General features: G+C 41.7%; 1 protein-coding gene across 1 annotated transcript in view; it reads right to left on the bottom strand.

The window, feature by feature from the left end:
- LOC125904594 (CMP-N-acetylneuraminate-beta-galactosamide-alpha-2,3-sialyltransferase 1-like) overlaps nt 1-21911 on the bottom strand; it is a 112773-nt gene extending 90862 nt beyond the window's left edge. The window contains exon 1 of the mRNA XM_049602112.1: nt 21595-21911. The gene's annotated coding sequence lies outside the window, so the exon portion shown is untranslated. The remainder of the gene's footprint in view (nt 1-21594) is intronic.
- Nucleotides 21912-27569: the final 5658 nt, after the last annotated feature.

Here is a 27569-nt window from a genome sequence, read left to right as displayed (position 1 = left end):
CCAACAGCATTGCCATGAGAAACATTGTGCCTTCTTTCCAGTCTCCCCCACATCACCCTGGGGAGTAAGTGGCTCAATTTTGAGCTGAAGTCCCTCCTTAACATTGTTAAACACTGTTAGCTCTGTTGGTGCCATTTGCAGTGTCAGTAGCCTACAGCTAGTGGTGCAAACATAGTAAGCAGTGCGACGGGGGTTTTGTGGCTCAAAATGAAGCCAGGGTTACCTGGGGAGACACATAGAGTGGCCACCATGTTCCTGCAGTAACACTGCCCCGTGTACGGGATGGCATTGCTATATATAATGGCCAAATTGACAAATAGAGGCCCTGCAAGCTAGCTCCCACCCGACCCAGGTCGTGCACAGTGCAGAGTTGCCAAGAGTAATGTTAGCTAACCAGAGGAGACCACTGGGAAGTGGGCGCTGTGTTTCACATGTCACCAGGCAAGACATTTAAACCACAAAACATTAAAGTTTCACCGACTGTAAATCAATAGCACTTTGAAATGCAGGGCGAAAGCTCACTGAGTCAAAGCAGCGGCAGGCTTAAAGGAAAGGCCTCTTGTATTTCACGTTATTTTGTTTTTTTCCCCAAGACACACCCCTGCAGGTTTTTATCTTATTTTCTTGATGCCTGGCATGTGACCTTTGTGTCCTTAAAATATTGCCCTGATGCAGGCCAAGAGCTTCACCCCTAAAATGACATAATTCCAGGGCCTGCAGACGTTCTGATCTGTCTTGAATTGTTCTGTCAAACTATTTTCAAGGTCAAGAAAAAACTCTGACACCTGTGCAGTAGGTTGGTTTATGAATTTAAACAAATGACCAATAGTCTTGCGTACTTTTGCGTTGGGGACAGCTTCACTTAGTATTTCCTGTTGGAGTGGGACGTGTCGTGTTTTTATTGTAGAGATTACAATCAACAGCCTCAGAGTCAATCACAGAAAAAGGGATTAATCAAATGTGAGGATTTTAAAGGAACCTGATGGGAGCAGGAGGTGCTGATAGATAAGCACATGTGTATTAGAGGCTTTAATGTATTCACCACATGAGGCGAACATGTTGCACTTTGCAGAGATCTACTCTTTTATTCCTGCAATAAAATAAATGAATGGCATTCTTTTCATTCAGTCGACCCCATACATCCTGTGAATGTCAATGCTGGCCTGATTCCATCAAGGTCAATGTATTAATTGTCACAGTTATTATTATATATCATGAAAAGCAACTCACCCTCGGGTCACGTTTCAATGGGAGACCATCTTTCACGAGGGGGAGGTGAGAATATCAGCGCCGCGCAGTCGGGAAGAGCGAGACTGACTGGTGATTTTCATTTTGCTTACTTTCATCACATTTTCCACGGAGCCCTTTGATGCACTCAGGAGGCAGTGGAAGCAATAAAATAAGTTCATTCAAATGTGTAGATAGCAAAGTGAAATGGCCAGGATGGATACAGGAGATCAGTAGCCACTAGAGATAAGGAAAAACTCAATAATAGTGGTATTATCCCTTAAGCTGATTACTAGCCCCTATGAGATGGCGAGGCCTAATCTGACAACGAGATTGCGCGTGTTTACTTGGATGATGGGAAAGTTATAGGTGTGATTCACATCTTTACTGGCGCCAACAGAGAGATATTTTTCTTTTCTAAGAGCTCGGGTCATTTGATTACCTGGAGGTGAGGATCTGTCCGTTTCATTTCCTTCGCTCTGTGTTCTTTTCTGCAGCTCAGCTTTGATGGCAACATCTGTGGCACGAGCTTCACAGACAAATTTAGCTGTTTGATCAATGAAAATGAAAACTACACAGTTTGAAAGCCACACCAGACACTAGTTTGTGCTTCCATTTGTGAGAAATGAGATGAAGTCGGTTACGCTGTGAAGCTCAGCGGGTGAGTTCAGCACAACAGTGAATCAAAGGTGGAGGAACACCACCAGCTGCAAATTCGACTCATCACTCGGCCAATGCAAGTTTAATAGTGAAAACTGGACTAACAGTGTTGTCCATACGGCTTGCCTCTATACCTCCTGCATTAACATGGGAATTTAGAAGTGTAAATGCTTGTTCAACTCTTTAGATCCTCTACAGTCGAACTTAAATTAAAACGATGAAAGAACTTAAAGTTGGACAAAGCAGAAAAAAACTACAAAAAACGTAGCAGAATTTAAAAACACACCCCCTCCTGCAGCTCTCCCTTCTCTGTGCTAAGCCACTCCCACACACAATCGTTCTCTGTCTTTCTGTTTATCAGACCACAAACAAGACAAGAGCTAGCTAGCTAGTCACCCCACAGTCCCTCCACCATACATCCCACCGCTGTGGGCTGCTTTGCCCGGAGGAGAACAGGATGCAGCCCGGGAGATAAACCTTTGGTCAGCAGCTGTAGCAGCAGAAAAGCCCCACTGTCACAGTGGTCTGGTGCCAGCCTCCAGTCGCTGAAATCCGGTGCTTGGTCAGTGACTTCTGGTGTCAGACACCAACGAAAAAAGCTGTCCTTTTAGTGCCGGCGCCCCATGTATAGAGGTGATACCTCGCTGCAGCGGTCGCAGGTTCGACTCTGGCTTGTAACCCTTTGCTGCATGTCAACCCCCACTCTCTCTCTCTCTCTCTCTCTCTCTCACCCCATTTCACTCTGTACTGTTCATTAAAGGCAAAAAAACAAAAAATAATCTTAAAAAAAAAAAAAAGCTGTCCTTTCACGTTAGCATGATACACAACCAGTCACCATTGTTTAACGGTGCTTGTCTGCATCAGGGGAACCATGGCGGGACCACAAGGGAAGTTAGGTGGTGGAAGTCTGAGTAGGGTGGGTGGGGCCAACAACCATCGACTTTCACCTGGGAGGGCAGTGTTCGCGTCCCGTAAGATTTTAAAGCCAAACCCTGTTCTTTTTTTCTAGACCTAACCATGTGCGTGTGTTGGCTAAACGTAACCGTGTGCGTTTGTTGTTGAAGGAAAAAAAATTCACGGTGTTGTAACGACATTTATTTTGAAAAAGACTGTATGCAAATTGTACATTTCCTCTGAAAACAGAAGTGTATTTCAAAAGAAGACAATGCATGTGACAGGCTGAAGTTGACACAGCGTCCAAGAACGACAACAACCAACACACCCAGGGTACCTTGCACGTCCGTCGTACCAAAGTCCATGACCGAATGTCTATATGTAACGAGGTCAGAGTGAGAATGCGTTGGGCCAGCAGCAACAGAGTCTGCTGATCCAGCAGGGATTCGGGGCTGTCTTGTCCCCCGCAGCTGGGGTTAGAGCTGGCTGCATTCAGGTTGCTGCGGCTGCTGATTGGGGGTCAGTCTCCAGAGCTTCTGCCCGATCTCCTCCCAGCAAGGTGGTCTGCAGTGGTGCTGAGTGTGGTGGAGGCCATTGCTATAGTTACCTATAACTATAAGAAGCATTTTCTCTCCATCCCTGAAACATTTTGGCAGTATTCACATATATTTTGCTTTATTTGTTGTCAGATTCGTCCTCATTTTCTGGGTTGCTTTGCAGTGTAGGCAGCAGTTGCCAGTGCTGGAAGAGCAACTTTCTCTGCAGGACTCTTCACCACTGAATCAGACTTCCTCTGAGGGGATGTGCATAGGCCTGTTACTGGCCAAAGTCTGCCAGCTAGAGAAGATGAAACAGAGCCAAGGGAAGGTGCATAGGTCTAGTTTCTCTTAGTCCACTTGAATAACAATATGCTCAAAGTCTGTTGTGCCTAAAAGCCTAAAAGAGTGGTGCAGAGATGTTTTTATGTAGCAAATACAGAAGTTTGAATCTGAGTGTATTGAAAGCAAAGCCCCCTGAGATGTTGCATCTCATTCTCAAGGGAGGTCCTCTCAACACAAATACAAAACACAAACATACAGACAAAACTGCATACATAACAAACATACTGTCATGATCCTGGGATTTGGTTTCATATTCTGTTATCTTGTGGACTTTGTCTCTGAGTTTTCTGCCTGTGTTCCTTGTTTCACATTGTTTAGCTCATGTTTAATCTGCTTCCTGTTTTATTTTGTAGCTTCTCTCCTCATGTGTCGTGTCTGGTTTTACTTCCTGTCTTTGTGTGTTTTCTGTCACACCTGTCTCGTTAGTCCTTCCCTGTTCCCAGAGTCTTCCCCTCACACCTGTCCTGTATTAGTCTTGTGTGCTCCACCCTTGTCGTCAGCCAATCCCTGTTTCACTCCTTTTGCCTATGTCTTCCTCCTCCAGCTGTGTCTCGTCCTTGTGATTAGTCTTCTGTGTGTTTCCCTTTATCCTTTGTCAGTCGGTCTGCGTACCTTCTGTGTTCATCTTTCCTGCCATCATCATGCATCCTGGTTGGTTTCAGTTTGGATTTTTCTTCTGCTCCCAGATGTTTTTTTGAGTTGCCTGCCTTTATTTGGAGAGTCCTTCATCAGCTACATTAAAGCTCGCCTTTTGTTCAAAACTTAAACCTGCCTTTTGAATCTGCATTTGGGTCGTCTTCTGAACTAACACCATAACACATACACTACAGATACACAGATACAGACATCTCGCCCAGCATCTCCCACCCACACCCACACCCACCACCCTCAGCTGTTGTACAATAAAATTGGAAGTGGATATATCATGACCTCGGATAGTTACAGAGCAGTTTTCAGTACGACAACTTAAAACATGAGCAACTTATTTTGAGATGTGAACATAAAGCAGAACAAGGTACCAGATCTCGAGAAAAGACATTATTCTAGTCTTCCTCTTTACTTGAGATCTGTTATGTTTTTCTGCTGCTTCAGGACTTCTTTATAATATAAAGTTTATAATAAGATAATGTCACCTTGGTTCTCTTGACACAAAGCCAAAAAGCCAATGGGATTTTTCTGTTGGATTATGGTTTACTGCAGAAAATAAGCTCTGTGGCAAAGGACAGTGATACTTACAATTTTTTTAAGCAAGGCACGGTAATCTGACTTTTGATGCATAAATGAAATTTGCAGTAGTAAAAGAAGTCATAGGTTAAGGCTATAAACCAACTACAAGTGTGATGATGTTCTATAGTTTAATTTAGCAGCTGTCTTAAAGGCTTTAAAATTTACAAGTGGGGCATTTATGGACTCTATTTTATGTCGTAGAATAAAATGGGAAAGACAGACCATAGACCTTATTTCAGGCATCTAAGCAAAAACCCAATTCAAATCAATCTGTTGACTTTAAGACGAGGAAACCCCAAGTGCTAAAATGCTAACTCATACCCAGGTTTTAGGACTCATTCCTGTGGCGCCCAAATAATACTGTCTGCCCTGGCTTTACATAAGAATGTCTAGCACTCATTAATCTCCAAAATAACAAAGCATATCAAAGTCATTCCCGTAAATCAAAGCTCACACTAATTTATCTTCTGTATAAAACTGAACTAGATCCAGTCATGCTTCAGGTTGCAGCTTGTAAATTACAATCACTTTGTTACTGCTAAAAAACACCAACAAAATTCTTATTGGTACCAGCACAATATGTGAACACTGGGAAGTAGGACAGCAGAGGCCTGCACTGTGAAGCCAGTTCAACTTACCCAGGATATCTTCTTGTTATCTGGCTTGACTAAGCCTAACGTTGGCTGGATTAACAGTGTGTGAGTTATTTTTGTAATAAAATATTATCTGTTTTCCCAGGTCACATGACACAGGTGTCTCGTGTTATTTTGAGCTGCAGTGATAGAATCAGGGTGTAACATAACAGCACTATCACTGCGACTAAAATAAACTTTGCTTAAGTTAAAATCCTGCTTAAATCTCATGTTTAGTCTTGTTAATCATCTCTCCATATGTTAGAAGCTTTGTTTTAAAACCAGTGGAAACAGAGCCCTGTAACTAAGAAGTGATACTGCTGACCTGTAAAAACAAATAGGCTCCTCTAGTTTACCCATCACTGCGGACTTTTGTCCATGGATACTCTTTTCTTCAATGATCTGATCGGTCAGAGGTCGGGGTGTTGACAGGCTGTGATCCGACACTCTGAAGTTAAGCTGCTCCAGAGCAGGTTAGCTGTTCAGCATCAGTTACCACGGTGATTTATCCCGGTAAAAAGAGAACCAGCTTTGTAGCCCTGAAAACCCAGAGTTAACCCAGAAGTTACCTCGCTGACTCCAAATCCTGCTTCATAGTGCAGGCCTCAGGTTAGGAAATGAGGTGGTAACATAAGAAAATATATAGAAATAAATTGCCCTGGAAGATTTTTTTTAAAAACTAACTTCAAACACAGATATAAAAAATATAATATTACTGCACTCTGATGCAGAAAGCTGATTTTTGACAAAGGTGTATTTCTAAGCAGACTGTCAGGAATGGCCCTCATTTGTTTGTGCCCAGAATAAACACATAAAAGCAGTCATGTTAATTACTTTTGGTGTTTTGACTAATTGCAATTTTGTTTGAGAGTTTCCAGAATTAAAGTGCATTATCAACTACTTTCATCCTGCATAATTACCTAATGTTTTGGTTTATTGTAATAAGGGATCCTGTGTTGAAATCTAATCGTAAAAGCGTTATTATTTTAGACCACAGTGTGTTCACAGCGTGCACAGTCCCAATTAGTTTTTTTTTTTTAACAAATGACCACAAAGTAAAACTAATTAGGTATTTATGCAGTGTTGTAAAACTAAAGATAAATGCTGGACATTCACCCAGTGCTGTGATGGACTAATGTGGACACAGAGTGCTGAAGCTGCTGCTGCTGTGTTACTAACGGGCTGCTCTCACTATGCAGGCGGTGTAGACAATGTGTGACAGGTTGATTCGGCCATGTTCACCAGTCTGCTGCTCTGACATTCTCTTTTAATTAGAAACACTGTTTTCCCTCTCTATTTATTCCCCATTGCTTTTATTGTTAGCTGTGGAGTTAAATCAGTGGAAATACATTATCCTGAATTTATCAGATAATAGTAAACATGGTGAAAGTGTTGAGTTTGTGTTAACTGCAGCGAGAAAACAACAGGATATTAAAACAGGAGCATTTTAGAACAGGTGAATGGGCCTCTTAATAAAATAAGATAACATGTAAAACAATAAGATCTACTTGATAAAAGTCTGTTTTAAATCAAGACCTGTTGTCTCTGACGTTAAGATGAGAGAAATAAATGGTGGGCAGTATTTCAGAATTTATGGTATTTAATCTACCGCAAAGCTACATCTTTAGACCCCAGTTTTTTAAGTAAATTTACTTTAAAAATATAAACCATAACTATTAACATTTGTATTACTTCCTCAAGCAGTGGTGGCCATAACACATTTGGTGCCCTTGGCTCAACTGTCAAAGTACTGCATGTTTATTACCAAAATGCGAATAAACATTGCACTAACAATAAAAAATAAGATACAAATATGTGCTAATTTGCTTTCAGTAATGTGTTGTACTTCGATTACCATAAAAAAATACAAATTAACTTGTTCAGAAGAATATACAATAAGATAATACAATAAAAAGAATAATAACATTTTATAATAAAATAATAATAAAATGTACAAATTAATTAATTAAACTAGGGATGGACGGATTTGAAATGTCACTGATGGCCAATAACAATGTTTTCATATTGGTGTTTCTTTTTTGTTGTTGTTGTTGTTATTTATTCATTTTTTGTTTCCAGAGAAACAGAAATCTACACTACAAAAAAATAAATGAACAGTTTTAAAGTCATTCAGTTTCTTCGTTACACTTCACACGTTTGAATGAGCACAAATTCAATTAAATTAATTTCCAAAACAACCTTTAACATAACCTTCTTTCACATGAAAAACATCTTTTAAAAAAAGCTTTTTACTATAGATATTACATCATAATTTACTTCTCTAATATATATTTTATAGTGCCGTGACAACATCGACAAATTTCTCCTTCAAACAGCTGATTTATTCAAGTTTCCAAAAGCTACATTTTACAAGATTACATTGAACATATCATGAGAATGTTATCATTTACCTTCACCCAATAGTAATTTTTACTGAATAGAGCTTAAACGCTTCACAATGTAAATCAGTGCAACCTCCCTGAGCTGTTTGTTGCAGCAACCGGCTGCATAGAGGTAGTGATAACTAGCTGCTAACTGCTAACAGCTAACTTAATGAGCTTTCCTCCTGCTGATTTCAACACGGATTTCCTTTCTCTCCACATCCACTCCTCTCAGTAGTTTAGCAGTACTTGGGTTGGCACCAGAGAGCTTTTGTCGTTTTAACATGATAATGATACAGCGTGTTTCCGGGTTCACATGACTTTGGATAACTCGCCCATCTCCCCCAGAGAGCAGGTAAAGTGTAACGAGCTGGGGCGGCAGGAACCCAGAAAAAAAAGCCTCTCTATTATTTAGTAGGCTTTGCTATGTAGCTACGTTGTTGTGGTTTTATGTAATATTTCAAAAATAATTGTAATAATAGTTTTAGGAAAAAATATTTTATGTGGCGCCCCCTATCAATGACGGTGCCCTTAGCATTCGCCTACACTGCCTACACTGCCCTCAAGTCATGTTTTGTTCCCTAGTAAAATTTCCCCAGTCATTTAGATGGTACCCTGTGTAAAATACGGACATATTCCTTAAATTGTCAGTATTTTTTAAAGCATTTTGTCATTAGCTCTGATTCACTGAATGTTTTAGGTGCGGCACTGGGTACATGGTAATGAAAAATGTTTCCACATCTTAATAATCCAGGTATCCCATAATGCCCCACACTGATAGTGTCATTTTCTTCTGAATCCTTCATCATCTCTTCTTTGCTTTCATCTACATTGTTTTACTGGTGCCATTAGTATTTTATGGTACATCTCTTAAGTACACCGAAATGACACTGTAATTTCTGGCTCTTAATATAAACCGTTGGTCCTAAATACTTTAATTAAACCGGGGCTTCATACATTTTACATATGCTATTATTTAAACGGCTGGGATTAAAAGAGGAAAATAAGATGATTTCCAAGTCTGTTAACGCAGCCTGAAACACAGTGAAAAGTGTAATCACAGACTGGACGTGATACAGCAGCAGGATCTGGCCAAGATCAGGAGGTTCCTCTGAGATGAATGACTGTGCAGAGAGAAGCCCATCGGGGAAGCAAAGAGGCCAGCAGCAATATTAACAACTGCAGAACACACTGTGTGCTCGAGTCTTTGCCGCTTCGTGGATATTGCATGTTTGCAAGGTTTCTGGGCTGTGTGGTCAGGTGGCGAGACAGACACCACTTTCCACTAAAAATAAAATTCAGTTCATCTTAATTATGCAAGACGGTGCACTCGGTGTCTCGAAATGACGCAGAAAGGCGTCTGAGGGTCAGACGAGTTTGAAGTCTGTGGTTTTAATGCTGAAAGATTTGATGAGGAGCCAATACTGCAATTTAAATTCTGATTATTTTCTATAGTCTACTGTATTATTCTATTACTGCATTACACTCCGGGGCCGTATCTGTGGTGAACTTATTAAATAAGATAAATTTGTGCTAATCAAAATGGCAAATCTATCTTTCCATAATAAGAGAATCAGTTAGTCAAAGATTTTTTTTTTTTTAAATAAATGAATAAATGAAATAGTTTTCTTGTAGAAAGAATGGACAGCTACCTCACATGGGTTAAGGTATTATATCTGGTACACCATTAATCAGTTATTACAGTGATATTCAAAAGTGGTGTTACATTTATTGATAGTGACTGCTGCTAAGTTGCTGCTTCAGCTAACGTTAGCTTTGCAGACACCTGAGTCAGACTGCTGCACTGTGTGTAAAACCAAATGATGTGATCACTGAAATATCTTGCCCAGATTTAGATGAGAATATTAATGTCATTCTTCTTGTCTGTGTGATAAATATGAAACTACAGCCAGCAGCCTTTTAGCTTAGCTTAGCATCAAGACTGGAAACAGGTGAAACAGCTAGCCTGCTCTGTCCTAAGGTAACGAGTTAGCCTACCAGCACCTCTAATGCTGTCTAACAAACATGCTAGAAAAGGCATGTTGTGTTTTTATAGGTGGTTATACCTGTATGCCAGACTGTTTCTTTTCCAGACAACAGCCAACAGATAATTTTTTTGTCGTTTCACCAACTTGCATAATTAACCTTAAAGGTCCAGTGTGTAGCATTTAGGGGTATCTTAATATTCATAACTATGTTTTCATTAGCTTATAATTACCTGAACATTAAGAACTGCCCTGTTTTCCTTACCTATTTCCTTACGAGCTGTTCACATCAGGCCCCCAGGAAGTGTGTAACACTTTGAAACCAATTTTCATAGTGGCCAAAGAGTGGTACTGCAGTTTCCGAGATCCATCAAATGATGCAATTAAGCCCGAACAGACTTTACCACAGACTTATATTGGGAATGAGACATCTATAAATCAGTGGATACGTTTTTTTTGAACATCACAACCCTCTGAAATGACTTGTTGCACTATCAAGATTAAATCCATTTGGGAATATTTGGAAAGTCTGAAAGAGCTGCAAGATTAAATTATTTTATTGCAATTCAAGTTAGCCGAGTGCTAAACTGGAAGTCAGCTGCTTGGGCGCACTTAGTTTAGTTTATTTGACTTACAAGAGGACAGAGTGCAATGACATTAACCATCGACAAGAAATGAAAATATGGTTGCGCCAGATTTAGCAGAACGCTAATTTCAATCTGTCGTCAAAGTAGACGAAATATATAAAAATAAAATTCAAGGTGCAATGCAGCCTACAGTAAATCCATGTGCCTAACAAAATACAAGTAGTATGAACACACACTGCACAGTATAAAACACAATATAAAAACACAGCTTCATGCACCACTGACCAGCTTTTAACAGAATGAACTGGGGCCCTCTGCCAATGCTGTATCCAAGTCTCTTAATACATTCATGGTTTATATCTACAAGCAAAGCAGGTCCTCTTCCAAAGAGTCTGCCACTTTGTTTCTACAGTGGCCTAGAACGGACAAACCAAACACTTGATGCCACTAGATGTTACTAAATCCTTCACACTGTACCTTTAACTGAGTATGCGTAACTGCAGCTGGAGCAGCTAAGTGAACCGCCCTCTAGCCACATTACTCACTCTTAACCTACACATCAGTGAAAGTCCCAACAAAACTGTTAAGTTAGTGATTAGCCAGCGATGAAGTATTAGGTTAGAAGAGAGGTGGTTAAGGTTATGATAGGGTCGTGGGAAGGCTACATCTTGTTACTTATAAAGTGAATCACGTCTTCATATTTTATGAATCATAAAGTGGATTATTGCTGCACTTGGTCTCATTTATTTACTACAGCATAGCAGGGTCCAGATTGGAGGGTTTGTCTTGTACTAGTGGTGGGCGCGGTTTGTAGGGGTGTGTTGTGTCTGCAGCTGTACGTGTCTCCCTTTAACTGACTACAGCTGTATAAATGCACAGGTGACAGTTTCCGTTACAGCAGGTGAAACCAACAGTTGCTGTTTAAAATTTCCTTTTGCTCCAGTACAGGTTGTTGAGACACTTGTTAATTATGTGATTCAAAATTTAAATTACCGCTTTTTAAAAATGGCTCTTTCACATTCACGATTTTGATATAAATACAGTTTATTGTTCAGCCCCGGGGCTTATAGTCGAGGTCTGACACCACATTTCAAACACAATGAAAAGTGAAGAGATGTTAAACAAGGACACACGATGCCGCAGACACCAATCACCCTACACAGTTCAGCAGTGTTGCAAAGAGGAGCTGAGGGACGAGCCTGGATCACTGTGTCATCTGTAGACATTTCAATGTCCCCTAATGACCTCTGAGGACACGGTCGTAGGAAAGTGACTGAATAAATGGATGGGCAAACAATTTATGAAAAAAAGAAAACAGAGCTACTGATAAAGCATTGCGAAATGGTCCGGGGTAAGTAAACTGACCAGTAACCATTCAGTCACTGACACTGGTGTTCTTTAAGTGCTCTGGTGCTGTATCATGCTACAGGGCTGGACAGGGGCTCTGGTCAGGGTGGAGGGGAAGATGAATGGCCTCAAATACCAAGATATTTTGGGGGGAAAAAACCAGCTGCCCTCTGGAACAAAAACACAACGCTCAAGTCAAAGAAGAATTCCATCTTTCAACTTGACAGCAAGGCAAAGCGCACGGCCAAATCAACCACTGGCTGAGACACAAGCAGAATGTTCTTTCTGGATTTTTACATTTTCACAAACTCTGCGGACTGATCCGAAGAGAAGAGTGCACAGAGAAAGAGCTCTCAGTCTGAAGAGAGGGATGGGGGACAAATCATGATTCAGATGGACTCAGATGGTGGAAGCTTCTCCAAAAAGGTCATGCTTGTTATCAAAGCAATAAGTGCGGGGAGTTTTCGTTTTCCATTTTTAATACATTGTCAGAAATTAGCTGCTTCTCATTTTCTTACCTTTCGCTCGCCACTTCAGCATATCCAAATGAAAATGGGAAAAAAAATCTAGTTTGATTTAATAGGTTTTCATGTCAGCCTTCAAGGCAATAAAAAGTAGAAAATTAAACAGAGCCTGTAGACTTCTGATATCCGTGGTGTATCCACACACACGCCAGCCTGATGTACTTCCAATGCAGATTACAGAATTACTGAAGACAGTAATTATTCATAACCATTATAGAAGCCAACCAGCACGTGTGTGGTGCTCCGATGAAGACGTATGCCCATTCTGATGCGCTCAAGGACTTTCTTTGGAAGTTTTGGCAGAGACGCACAGAAAAACTGTTTGGTGAATTAAAAGAGCAACGATTAATTCTCAGTATTATTAGAAATAATAACTGTGAATGTATGTAGATATACAATGTGTAGAAGTTCAGCTTTTTGGAGCGGTTTTTGGGAAATGTGCTTATTTCCTTTGTTTCTGACAGTGAAATTAGAGAGAAATCAATCCCATTTCTGCGCATTAAAGCAGCTATAATCAATATTTTCACTTCAACAACAAAACACATGACGACATGTAAGTGAAAAGGGGTCACTGGTTATGATTAGCTGCAGTGAATTATCACAAGACTGCACTTCCCCTCAGCACCATGGTGCGTTTTAGCTCAGTGTTTGGGTTTTAAACCTGCAACTGTACTGTCTGCTTCACCCTCATCAGCTTTGGTTTCAGCTGCTGCAGGCAGCTCTTAAAAAAAAGGTCTGAAGCTGAGCTGTTGCACTCGTCTTGAGACCACCTTTTTGAAGTCTTGCACTTGTCTTGGGCTCAGCTATTAAGGACTGGTCAAGTTATTTCTGGCTGCTGATTTGGGATCAATCTGCTCTGTCTGCATGCTCTCATCCACAAACACAGAGCGCTATAGCTCAGTTTAGTTTTCCATGTATCTTAACATTCGGCAAGCTATTTTAAACTGAGCTGCTGCCTGAAAGAAACCAGCTCCTCCTCCTCTCTACCAGCGGCACCTGCAAGCTGGGAATCACCTCAGCAGCCGAGGAAAAACAGAGGACAAGAGGACGGACTGATACTGACTGATTTCTGTGTGCCTAATTCTGTCTAAACTTAGATGTCAGGTGTATTATTACCAGCCGTGACAACATTGCAACAGCTGGTGTTGTTTTCACCTCGTGAGCCCATGAGTGTATGTGTGTCATCATGGCAAAATGTGGTCCAGGTCACTACCAAAAAAAGCCGTTTCGACTAAAGCCAGGTGCTTTTATGTCTCTCTGTTTGTCTGTGGACAGACTTTGTCTATCGTGTGAGATGCAGCCATAAAACTTTACAGGTGTGTAGTTGAGATCAAAATGAAGGCCAAGTCTTTGTTTTCTTTAGTTGTTGATTGCTACAAGAAGAGAAGGGTAGGTGTTATGAGCTATGGCTTCAGCCTACACCTTTTTCAGAAGCGCAGAAGTGTCTAAGTTATGCTAAATGACTTCACTGTAATGTTTTGCACTGTGTTATTTAAGTGCCTGCTGTTTTCTGTGAGAAACTGTGACTTAATTTACATGAATTTGTAGATTGATACATGATGTTCTTATGTCTATTTGCAGACTGAAATTATTTCTAACTTCAAAGTTCAAAGACAGGTGTGGTTCCAGCAAGCACACAAGAAGTAGAAAGGCAAAATTAAGTCGTTTATTGCTGTATGGCAGCTGGAGTGATCCAATATTGTCTCTAGCATGTTTTATTCTATTGACATTTTAGAGTTGTTTCCAGTGAGAAATGGTGGCTTTGCTGATGTGAACATACTGTTGCTGCTCTCGGAACAGCATTTAGTTATATATAAAATACAAATTCTAATCCTGTTTTAAGGAGTTTCAACAATATATTACCTTTTATGGTCTTGAGCATTAATCAGTTTACTTAGTCTTGACTCAGACCTGGTCTTGAACTCGATTAAGTTGGTCTTGACTACAGCCCCTGCTCTAAAGTTTAGAAGATACACCTAGCAGCAAATATAAAGTTAATCAACACATTGTCTTTTAGTTGTTTAGATAAATAAAAACCTCAATTTGTGTTGTCAGATAAGAATAATGCATATTTTTTGCATTCTCCCCCTGACTACAGTAAGAGCACTGAACAGTTAAAAGACATTTTTCCGATTTACCGATGCTTTGTTCATAAAAAACGCATTTTCCTGGACAAAGCAATAACAGCCTCTTTTCTCCTCCACTCCTGCCTGTGTGAAAATAAGCAGCTCATTATGTGGCTGGATCTCAAGTTTGGCTTGTCTCAGGTATTCTAAGTGCCCCGGCAGTTAAGCAAAGAGGAGTATTTACATTTCTCCCGCTCATTATTCCTGCTATGACCTCCAGAGCAAAATTAAGCTACACTCTGTAACTCCATGGGTCCAGTCAAGGAGAAGTCCTTTCCACAGAGCCGGGCTGCTGTTTTCCATAGTATGTTTAATTAATGAACTGTTATTAACGATGGTAGCAGTGGAGCATTAGGGAAAGTAATGATTCTACTGTCAGTAATTATAGCAGTGATAGGCCTGTTTATAATGATTAGTCTGTAAAGCAGTAATCTTTGTTATTCTTCGCAGCCTGTCTATTATTCCTTATATTTCTTAATTGTCATTTACTTTACTTATTACTTAATGCTTGGCTGATTGAATGTGAGCTGTTTACGCTAAAAATGACTCATGTTCTCTTGGGTAATGTATTATATATAGTATGTACTGTACATACTGTACATGTAGGCTGAAATCAGACAACATGCTGCCAAAGCTCTAGGCCTAAACACTTCCCGGCACCAACAACAAATCACACACATCCAGATCATTCTCAGCTCTGCTGTACAACGTTAACACATTCTGCCTCTGGCTGCCACACAACACAGCTACAAAGCATTTTAAAGCACCTCTATCTGCTCTATCCATCAAGATACAGTACATTGTCTAAACCCACTTTACATTTCAAATTCCCATTGTGATCAGAGAACAAAGGGACGACACATTTGGGAATTAGTGTGAACTTTAGATGCCGGAGCGGCAACACAAAACGACTCTATTGACTTTGTGGTGTGAAAAGACAAAGGTCTTTTGTCCTCCGGAGCACAGCGATGCAAGGCACTTTTTTTTATGAGGTTTGTTTGTGCCATACGCTGGGCACACCTGCCTGGCCTTTGAAAAGGACAAAACATTATGATTCCCATGGTGCTGGACCGGTTTGTTAAGATTTATGAGGGTCATGGGTGAATTTTCTCCCCCCGTGAAGACACAACATGACCCCTCAGTCATGTACATGTGGAGGAATCTCACAGTATTCAGGTGACTGTGTGAGATCCCGCCGCGAGTCTCCACTTCATTGTGAAAAGCAGCTGCACTATCTTCTGATTAAATCACTGCCTTTTCTTCGGCTCAGTGTTACAACTGCACTGAATAAAAGTCTGAGTGTGGATTCTATTTCAGCTGGAGTCGATTTTAACATTCATCTCACCGTAATTTGCAAAATAGACATGATTGTCCCATCATCCTTAATTTACCTAGAATAGACAGATGCTGAAACAAACACTAAAAGCCTTTCTGATACTCTTCATATGCACAGGCTGAACTTATTCTCCCCACATAACACAGGTAAACAAACTGTGCCGAGTGTTGATGTGCTGCCACCTCACATCCCCTGTGGTATTAGAAATCTGAAACAAAGAGGTGTGATGTACTTTGACGCATGTATCAAAAGATTACACTAATTTCTCTCAACCTTTTTTTTTATGCCAGCTTTAAAAGGCTTGTTCGGCTATGTGGCGTGAAATAACCTTTAACTGCTGGTTTCTGCAGCTCCGCCATTTTAGCAAAGTTGGCCGGCACGCTTGTCTTTTCTTCTCTTCTCCAACCTCCCCTCCCGCTCTCACTGTCTGTCTTCTTTTAAGAGGCCATACCCACATAATGCCAAGGCCGACGGTTTTGCTGGGAGCACCTGGTGAGTCAAAGGCTAGGCCAGGTGGTACACAGCTTTGACTGCCAATTAGAGCGGTGACCATGTGAGAGCTGCCCAAGATAACTTCTAATTAACAATGGACCTCCGAGGCATAACAATTAGCCTTTCCTTCAAATAAACCCACATGTCAAACCCACTGACAAAATCATTTTTTTCCTTTTCAGTTGGCAAATAATACCCTACTGAAGACAGGCATGGCAACTAAAAAACATGCAGCAGGCAGTGGCGCTTCAAAGAGGGGGCCATGGCCCTCCTGATACAATTGCTACCCCCCCCAAATATATTACTGTCTTTAAGAGGCTGTGATGTGCTCATTTTTTAAGCTAGTGTGAAAGTTGTGGTATCTTTTGAATCTAGACAACCTAAGGGATCCATTGGTATCAACAAATGCTGGCATAGCTTGTCAGGAAGGGGGGTAAATAACGCTCCAGTGTTAGGCTAAATTTTGGCGAGGGAACACCTGGCGTGGCCGTTTTCAAACTGGTCTCTTGAACTCTCACCTCAAGATATCTGAGAGAAGATGGACTCTATAGATTCCAGTATGACTCCCATGAACTTAAGAAGGTTTGTTCCTTGTAAATATTTTGTCCTCCTTTGAATTAAAGCTGTATATTTAGCTTTTTAGGGAAAAGGACGACCAGCCTACTTGAAGAATAATGAATTGTCAGTTGTCAATGAACGCATTAAAACGATAGGCAAATTCCTGAAATTGAGTTACAGCTTTTGATGTATAAGTGAGTCATTGATGACGCTAGCGCAGCTATAGAGACAGAGCGCAACGCGTCATAATCTGAAAGCTGCGCCCCCTAAGGGGAAACAAGACCGGCTTTCCCCTTGCACTTTCCCCCCCGTTTCCAGCCTGTTGAGGTTTCCCTAAGTCCAAGTGCCAAAAAGTTCCTGTGTGGTGTGCTGCACGGCCAATAAAAACCCAGAGCTTAGCTTTTATCAGCTGCCGAGCAGAAAAACAGAACCTTGTAGGAGACAAAAGTGGATACAGGCAATAAAACGTGAGGCTTCAACAGGGAAGAAATTGTGGGATCCTGACACTCGGTATGCCTATGTGTGCAGCAAACACTTTGTCAAACCCTCCAAATGTACTTTTTAGAGTAACAGTTAACTGTATTTATGTATGTTAAGCTAAAGCATTGACAGTATGAAGGCAACTTCTGTTACAATTGTGCCCAGCGCTCCGCGATTCAAGCAGTCCATTCCAGCGGTCCGCTCTATTACTTCTATCAATTGTTGTTGTTTTGAGGCATGTCTCAAAACAACAACATGTGCCGGTAGTAGGAGCAGGATGACGGTTGAGAATGCCAAAATGCTCATCTTCTTAAAAAAGATTCTCCACATCATGTTTTTTCCAAGACGAGCAAGGTAAGGAGAAGGGACGCTGCGGTAGACCGGCAATATTAAGCTTATCAATATAGCGTTGCCTCTCTGGTAGGCATAGCGTGCTAAAATAATCCTTTGCCATCTTATTATTAGCTAATTATTAGCTAGCTATAGCTAATACTTTTAGCTAGCTAGCTAGCAATGCAGTCGTGGAGACTTGAATGCGTGGCTGCGGAGGCAGAATGACAGCGAAGAAGTGGAGGAGAAAGCAGGCCTCGTTTCCCCTTTGGGGGCGTGGCTTTCAGATTATGACGCATTGCGCTCTGTCTCTATTACAGTCTCTTCTCTGTCAGCTCCGCTATATTTGTGCTAAATTTGTGCTAAATCTCTGCTCTTATGTCTGTTTTGCAAGCGTTAGTGGTGCTTTTAGTGTTTGGCTTTGCAAGTCACTCGGGATCATCTCACCAGTCTGTAAACTCTCCTCCTGCTGACTTCTAGCTAACTAGCTGCTAGCTAACCAGGTATTCAAACATCAGTAAACATCAAGGAAAAGATGAAGAAGAATGAGCACCAGCTGAACTAGCATCCTGCTCGCCATTGTACAGGCGTTGTAAAAATAAAGTGGATGCCCTCCATGCTTCATCAGTTTCTGACGTGGTATCACGAACTGTAATATCCATTGATTCACACAAACGAAACTCTGGAGAATGCCATTCAACCATGAGGCTCTTTGTGTGTCGAGCTGACAGAGCAGAGGACTGACGATGGGAACGTGAGGTGTTATGTGGAGTCCTTGCCTGTGTTCGTCGTCGTGCGGCCGTCTTGTTGGGTTAGGATATGTGGACAATTAAATCATTCCACAACCAGACACCATGGAGTACCAGAACCATCCGGAAACATGGATAGCCTATTTACAAAGCTGCAGCCAACGATGTAAGAAGATACAAATAGGACAGATACAGTGCACAGGTTAAACGAGCTGGTGGGATCATATTTAACTGACAGTGTACCTTGTATAATTCCAGGTGACAAATAATGATTGATTGATTGATTGATTGATTGATTGATTGATTGATTGATTGATTGATTGATTGATTTGATTGATTGGTGCCACCCCAAGATTGTCAGAGGCCACATCTGTCCACCCCTGTGAAGATTTCTGGGGTGGCAACTGGCAAGAAATGACACTAATCCTGAGCAAAGCTTTGTAGAGTGAGAGCATATGTATAGCATATATGCTGCATAGGTGAGTCATGAAATAGAATGAGGACATTTCTCCTGACAAGGTCGTGGATGCTGCAGGCCTGTCAACATGACTATAAGGAGAATAAAAGATACATAAGATGCTTTACATCAGCGATGACTGAGAGAGTGATGCGCGCCCTCAGCCTAACTGATTGTACCAGAAAACGATTAGGACAGAGAGGGGACAATTTGTGGAGAACGGCTCAGTTTGACAACAAAATGATGAAAGTCAAGGACGGCGCGTGAGTCCATCAAAATGGAAACAAGCGGAGGAATACTGTGTGATGTTGTGATATGGAGATGTATGGTTATGTTGCAGAGCTAGCCATCTGAGGGAAGCAACATCTGCTGCACAGTACAGTATGGTTTTACATAATGCATCTATCCCTCTTGAAAAGCACCAGCTGTGGATTCCCTTCCTCTGCTCCTCCACAGACACCTGCCAATAAGCATTATCAAGCAAGCAGTCGCAGATAAAAGCCACGCAGTAATTTGACAAGCCTAATTGCAGGAGTGATGCGTAGTCTCGAAAGTCGCTGATTGCACTGGGGAAAGACAGCAATCACAGGACGGCTTCCTTTGTTGCCGAGACAGTCGTGTTTACATTACCATTTTGTAATCGTCTACGATAGCAAGTGGGTAAAACGCAGCAGAGATACGGCGAGATTTTGTAAATGCTCGCAGAAAGTAAAAGCCATGTATTCTCCATGTGTGCCCAGAGTATAAGAAGTCTGCTCATGCTTGAGGAAAAAAAACAGAAGAATGGTGCTGAGGTGTTTCTTGGAAAATAGCCAGGACTGTTAAGTGGAAACAGAGGGCAAATCAAAAAGCCAGGGAGAAGTCCAAGGGGAATACTGCGAGGGAAAAAGACAGTGTGTGACCGAGCTGAGAGGCCTGAACGAAAGACACTAACTATTAGTGAAATATACTTGTACATGCTGCAGACACATGCAGACCACCACCCGAGGGACTGGAAACATTTCTGCCGTTGCTGCTGCACTCTTGGTCCCAGACCTTGTTGTAAAGCCGTGTACTTAAAGGGGCTGATTGGGTCTGTGGTGAGCCACGGGGATTCCTCTGTCTGGAGCTGAGAGTCTGAATGCCAGAGCTGAATAACTGATTACAGTAAAGCCTGCGCTGACTTAACTCAGCCTTGACACCACGGCAGCTAAAGACTAGAGGAAATACCTTGCAGGAAAGATCTTAAAACCCAAAGTTGGATCGTTAGAGAAACTTGCACAAACTTTGAATGAGATGTTAGGCACCCTCGTGGAATGCTATAGGTTTCTGTTCACCGTGGCGTTCTTTGAAGTGGAAACAGCAGCATGGCTGCGACTGCAGTTTCATCATACTTTTCCTTGCAGCATGTCTTCATCTGGCTGGCAGCTGGTGAGAGTTGCCATGATTCGTGGTGACTCATTGCTTTTTCCATGGTCTATTGTTAAAAGGAGCCCACAAAGGTCTTCCTTTCAGAGAAATCACACAAATGTTTTAAAATTACAATGCGTATCCAGATGAGAAAGGAGGAAGTGAAGACTGACTCAAGTGCACATTATCAGGATGATACACATTTCCCTCAAAATAGCTCCACTCTCTTTTATAGTGTAACAAATGGCAATTGCTTATGGCAACCACAATTTCCAGATGTAATTGGGTTCCTTGATAATGGATGCCACCAGAGCACCCCATCTCCATCTCTGCCACCCTCCTCTCTAAATGCTGCAGCGCGGTCCCCCAAGGTCACGCCATCCAATCTGATTGGAGACGTGATGAGGAACCGGCTGAGCTAATGTATTCCACTTGCTTATTATTTATAATGGCGAGGAGAGGTTTCAGTGGAAAATTAACCAGCGTGCCGCAGACACCTTCATTAGCAAATGAGGTGACATCTCATGCAAAATACACAACAGAGGGGATCATTTCAAAACTCATAACCCATAAACCTGGAGTTTACTCACACTGGGCTATTACACTGACAGTGAAACAAAGAGTGATTAATGTTTACAGCAAATTAAAAGGATTTCTGTCAGACAAAAGTGTTGTTTTACTTAATGAGGCTGCTTCCAGGATGCCAGACAAACACACGTACGAATGTGCACAGCAGAGATGTCTCTGCTCTGCAAATCTGCTGTATGTTCAACAGTTGCTCCGGTCCACAGCGGAACATAGTGCATGGTATAGAGTCTTTTTGAAGTCAGAGAGCTGAGCAGTGCATGAGTTAGCCAGCAGCCCCCACCACTGAAGCCAAGAAATCAAAACCAGCCCTCAGAAAGAAGAAGTTGCTTTTTCTCAACATGATATTACAGAATGGGCCGGTGGCTGATTGAAAACAGAACATCAAGACAAATATGCACAAACATGCTCATACTGAGACCTGAAGGCTGGTTTATGAATCTGGGGTTTATTATAAGCACTATTAACTATAGTCCTAAATCTACAGGTTTGCTTTAAACACCAAAACCCATTTCTGAGACAACAAAAGCTGCTGCTTTCCATTAGACATGTGAATATTAAAATGTGTGCAGATTTTTGCAGAAGAAAGTTACAGTGCAACACCTGGTCAGCAGCACTTTAAGACTTTAAGCCTTCATGTGCGCTGCTCTGTTAAGGGCACTGAGATTAAAAGCTATAATTAGAAGATGAGGTGGTGTCAGTCTAACGTTATAGGGTTAAATGCATGCGTTGTGTCTCCATACTTACTTAAAGTGAAGCCCGGGCTGCGAGTGGAGTCCCGTTATTTCCGTGCGGTGTGGCGGCAGCTCCGCGGAGAAACGAAAAGCGAGCAAATCAGCCCAGTCACAGCTTGAAGGGTTCCAATTTAAGGGGAAAACAAGCTCCCAAACTGGCAACCTCGCACCGTTGCCTTTTTGAATAAGAAAACACCAGGAGGAGGCTCTTTTTTTTTCTTTTACTCTCCTCCTGGAACATGCACATCCGTGCGTTTTTTCCTGCGAAGGCGGAGGATGGGAACAGTTTCTCGTTGTACACCGTTAGTCGCTCCCAGGCAATGAGAGGCATGCATTTTAATTCCTGAGCGCTGACCATGAGGGGCACAACACTGCTACGCCCCTCAGCATCCTCACTCACTCACACACTCTCACATCAGGATTTTTTGGCATGCGTGGCCAGGTCCTGCTGTTAGCCTCCAGCTTATTGCTGCAGGAATGAACAATAAGCTCTCATACACCAATAAAGAATTCATCTCCGTTTATGGGCCATGTTCAGATCTCACACCTCCTTCCTTTACTGTAATTGCAAAGGTCTTACATTATTAAAAACAAATAAGTGACTATTACTGATTGACATGTCAGATATTCTACATGCCTCTTAGGGACTGTTCTTTACTCGTCAGAGGAGAGGGGTGGCTGAGGTGTGACTTCAGTTATCTTTTCTTTATTTTGGCCCTCCTCGTAGATACACATATTTCAACTTGAGCTTTCCTGAGTGAGTGGCGGACAGTGCATGACCCTCCCTCCACCATAAATTAGTTATTAGAATTTTAAAACTTCCCCTTTGATGTTTGAAAGTTAAAAGTTGAAATCCTGGAGTTGAAAAAAGCCTCATCATGCATGCTGGTTAATTCATGCAAACGGTCTAATTTGGGCCAAATTTTAAATGAGACTTTTCACTCTTGTAAGTGTTCATTCAATTTCTAAAAGACACATGCCTTCCAAACTCGCTTGTGGGTAAAATGAGTGGTCAATTAAACACATAATTCAACCATTTAAATTTGTATTCCCTCCCCTAAGCCAAAATAAAAACTATAAGTCCCTCACCAGTGCTTAAAAAAATTATTTGACTTGCCTCCCTCTTTTTGCACCACCCCTCCTCCCTAACAAGTAACGAACTGTCCCTGAAATTATCCCTGAGGCCAAAACTTTATAGTAAGTTAAGTTTGATCCATTATCAGGGCTGGACATAGCTTCCAATGGTGCCCCTATGCCCCCACACCCACCAAAAACAAAATATTTTTAATGTTTATTGTATTCATTACAAACAATATTAAGAGCTTATGAGAAATCAACACATAAAAACAAACAACAACAAACAAAGAAACAAGCAAAAAATAGCTAATTTCGTTGTCGTCTTCTTCTTCTTTTTTTTTTTTTTGGTCTAGTGCCCTGGTCAACCTGGTCTCATTTCGAAGTCGTCGAATACTGGCATTTGGGAAGTTACTTCCAGCATAAGACACAGACAAAAAGGTCGTCCTTTCATGTCATTGTGAAACATGGTAGTTGTTATTGTGCAACAGTGTCTGGCGTCATCAGACGGAAATGCAGCTGCACAACAGCTTAAGTTAAGGGCGCAAAAAGCTGGAGTTGGGAGGGTGGGAAGGGTTGGTGGATGGGTCCAACAACCATCAACTTTCACCCGGGGTGCCGGTGTTCACTTCCTATATGAATGTAAAGGCAAACCTGGATCTTTTTTTCGGAACCGAAGCACCTGCTTTTGTTGGCTAGACGTAACCATGTGCTTTTGTTGTTGTGCTGTACCGATGGAGTGTAATTTTGAAAGAAACTGTGTTCAAACTGTACATTTCCTGTGAAAACAGAAGTGTATTTTGAAAGAAGACAATGCATGTCCCAGAAGGTCAACAACCAACACACCCAGGGTACCTTGGACGTTTCTTTTAACTTAATGCTCTCCAAATACACCTTAATTTACCATAAATGCTCGAGCATGTTGTGACTGTGATGACTGTGATAAACTAAATAGACTAGAGGTGGTGCCCCTACTACAAACAGACTGTTAGCACTAGATAAGAGGATCACTTTTCCTTTATGTTCAATTTTTTCTTTTGTAATGAAAGAGAAGTGTGTGTGTGCGTCTGTGCAGGGCGTGGGGGGTAATTCTGGATCCATCCCTTTGGGCAGCTCTCTGTGTTGACTATAAGAATATCTGCCACTTTCCATAAAATGTCTAAAAATATATGTGTACCCTTCCCCTCTACATTTGCTTACAGGATCACTGCAGCTTGTGGTCTTACGTGCTGCACACTAATAGGATGATAGAGGTGACCGGTGGCTTAACTGCAGAGAGTCTAAACATGGTGAACTCACCCAAGCTAAAGTTCACTCAGCCATAATAGCCCGAGGCTTGTAGAAACCTGTTGGTCAGATTTATGCCCTCTCTCCTAGGTGACTGCTTACCTTTTCCTCGCTGAGGCCAATAACAACAGCATTTTGTGCTTTGTATAGAATGTGGCTGCTTTATGGAAAGTGGCATTTACACTGAATCCTCAGCCAGGGTTTGATTCAAAACATCTTTAACTAATCGTTTCTGTCAGCCTTTATCCGTCTAAAAAGTAGACTAAATGGTATTCCTTGGCCTGTGGGTGCCGCAAAGGGTTTGAAACTGTTTTGTTGCCAGCACAGTGAGTTCTGAGCGTAAAAAAAATACATTATTCCAGTGTCCTTACGAAGCTTGAGTCTATGTGATTGAAGTTGACTAGGCAATTTTCTAAAAAACATGAGGTACAGTTCCTTCAAAAAAGCAAACAAACCTGCAGCTAAAGATATTTTTTGACTGCACGCAGGAACAAAATAGATTAACCCCTGTTAGTAAATCAATTACCATAAAAAGCCCACTGTAGGCGACTCGCATGGAAATAGAAGTACTTTAAGCTGAAAGGACGGTTTGCTTAACCAAGGGCAAGACTGTATCTTGCATCAGTGTTACTTTACATTGCAGCGGGGTGCACGTACACACACACTTTTGCAGCAACCCCTCGGGCCCTGGACCCCAGAGGCCCCTGAGAGCCCCTGTTTGCATGCAGATAAGTTCATCGTTTGATAGAACATTTCCTCTCTGGTCGAGATTTGCATGCTGTCTTAGGTTCAACAGATGGGTGGGCACTTGGCTGAGTGGGGACTTGACAGGCCAGCTGAACATACAGGGTGGAATGATGTCTGCTGGCAGTGTGTGTGTGTGTGTGTGTGTGTGTGTGTGTGTGTGTGTGTAGGGGGCTGGTGGGAGTGGAGTGTGTGAGGAGGTACAGACATCATGGTTAAACTGGGAGTAGGGCAATGGAAATAGAGCTCGATTTAGAGTGATGCGCCGTAAAATCGAGTTCTTTCTTGCTTTTGGCAACATCTGTGCTGGTGATGGTGGTGGATATGGTGGCATTCGTTGCCATGGTGTTTTGCACCAAATGTAGCTTCTGGCTCATATTATTGCGTTTAGAATATTTAATGCTCTCATTCTGGTTTCATGTAGACTTTTTCCTCTACTTACAAATCTTATATTTACAACAAAAATATAATAAAAATATGAAACAGAACTTGTGCTATCTGGAGATGTCAGGACATCACAGATCTGATTTGGCCGTAGTTTAAAGCTTCATTGTATGACCTCAATTTGCATAGTAGCCCCTTCCTTTTACTATGCTTCTCATGGCACTCATGCAGTTTACAGTGATGATGACTGGGGCATAAAGCACTTGAAAGTTTTAGCATACAATTGGTTGTTTATTTCAGACTATTGTGGGAACAGAAGGCTTCTCATTTCTAATTTGGGACAGTTTTGCTGGCTGTAATTATAACTGGCAGATCTGCTGTAACTAGATAGCTGAATAAGCTAACGCTCGATCCAGAAATTTGATGAAAACACTGTCTGCGGCTGAGTTTTTGCTGTTTCTAGCCGACTTGTTTTAAAACGAGAATTCTTTGAAAGGCATTTTTTCTTTTGTTCTTGATGGCTGCATATGAAAATGATGCTTAAAGTCTGTGCCTAAATCTCCCAGGTAATGGTTAGCATCATCCTCAGCTGATGATCCCAAGAAAGGGGCACTGTTCTTGTATTGCAGTGTAGAGGTAGTTAGGCTACATTTTTCCTTCCCTGTACAACTAAGGGTGCTTTCACACCTGTGAATTCAATACCCTACACTGTGAGGTTCGTTTGGGCAGGTGTGAACACAGCAATCACACTCAGGTGTGCAGCAAAACAACCAGACCGAGACCTTCTTGAAGAGGTGGTCTCAGTCCGGTTCCAAAGGAACTCTGGTGCGGTTGGTTTGTGGTGAGAAGGTGTTCCGACCTGGATGTGAAGCAACTGCAGTCACATGACACATTGTTTGGGTTAAACATGAGCATGTTACAGTCCTGGAGGATTATTAATGTGCACCTCCTCCTGTACTGCCTTAATATGCACATTCAGCACATCCAATGCATCAAAACATTGTTTTCTAGTTGGAGCCGCGTTTGCCTCGTTTTCAAACTGTATGCTTTGACTAAAATGAACAATGACAGCAATATAGTCCACGATGAGCAGCGCTAAAATCAACCTGCGTAGTTGTCCCTCCATTGTGACATTAGAAAGTGTCACATTTATCTTGCAAGTGTACTCTTCTTCAATGTTTGCTTTACTTCCTGGATTTTACCCACATGGAAATTCTGAGCAGCTTTCTCACACAAGGCATTTGATTTGGTCCTCTTGTAAATGCTGCCGTGAGAACACGAACCAACTCCAGGCAATTATACAACTTTGGAACAAAATGAGTCCCTGATTCAGACCAAAGGAGACGACTCTAGGGCTGACAGCAGCCTAAGATTAGATTCTTCACGCTAACATTACACTAACCCTGTTTAAGCGCTTAGGTTACATTACCTGCTTGTTGTATGTTTTCACTTTTAGTGCTACTAAAAATATTGTTTTGAACTGTCCTAAATCCAAGAGTACAGCTGTGTATGTTCTATTAAATTTGAATGCCAGACCTGAAGACAGCACCTATCTCATTCAGTCCATTGAGAATAGCTCACCTGGCACATACCAACCATCAGGAACAGCGCCGACTTTGAAGTCAGTTTGACATCGTAGCTTAACCGTGTTACTACAAATCTGGTTCCATCATGTGATGTCACTGGGCTCAAAAAGACTTTTTGCCATAGACTTGGGCTACACTGGGAGAGAGACGTTTGTAAATCCATGGATAAGAGTTTTTGAGCATCACAACCCCCACACTACGACTCATTACACTACCCAGAATTGATTCATCGGTCCGGTAACATTTCTAAAGTCTAGAAGAGCTGCATTATTAAATGATTTTATCCCCCAGGGCTAAACTGTATGTAGCCGGTTCAGCTGGAAGTTAGCCACTTGTTCTCTAGTGCTCTATAGGCCCAGTGGTGTTTTTACACTCATAAAGCTGAACTTTTTAGGCTTCATGCACCACTGAGCTAAGGTACTTTCATAGTAACGAACACGGCCCTGCCTCCAACACCATATCTAGCTCTCAATATATGCCAATGGCTCATACGGCAGAATGTTTCTAGCTTCTGGGTTTACTTATGTGGTGTCGGCCCACTAAATATGCGCAGTAGTGATTTTCACTGGCCCCATTATTAGTTAATGATTTGGTCCTGGGCCTTGGAAATACCATCCATTTCATACTTAGCCAGCCAGACACCAAACCTCAGCTTGTCCAGCTAACACTTTTCTTCTTCATTTTGGTTTTGGAAAGTGTAAAACCACCCTCCACACTCAAAGTTTGACAGGCCTGCTGCGCCTAGTTAAAGACATGAAGCTATGATTAGACAATACCTGTTCAAGGAGGGGGTTTAATGAACTGTCAGTGAAGACTTAATGTATATGGGAAAGTTGCTCTGGAGATTACTTTTCCAAAAGTTTTTGGAATATAGATTAACTAGTCCATTCTTCAATTGACAGCCATGGCTGAT

The sequence above is a fragment of the Epinephelus fuscoguttatus genome, linkage group LG17 (assembly GCF_011397635.1).
Source record: "Epinephelus fuscoguttatus linkage group LG17, E.fuscoguttatus.final_Chr_v1".
Lineage (NCBI taxonomy): Eukaryota > Metazoa > Chordata > Actinopteri > Perciformes > Serranidae > Epinephelus > Epinephelus fuscoguttatus.
The sequence above is the reverse complement of the archived record's forward strand: the minus strand, read 5'-3'. Positions and strand labels throughout refer to the sequence as shown.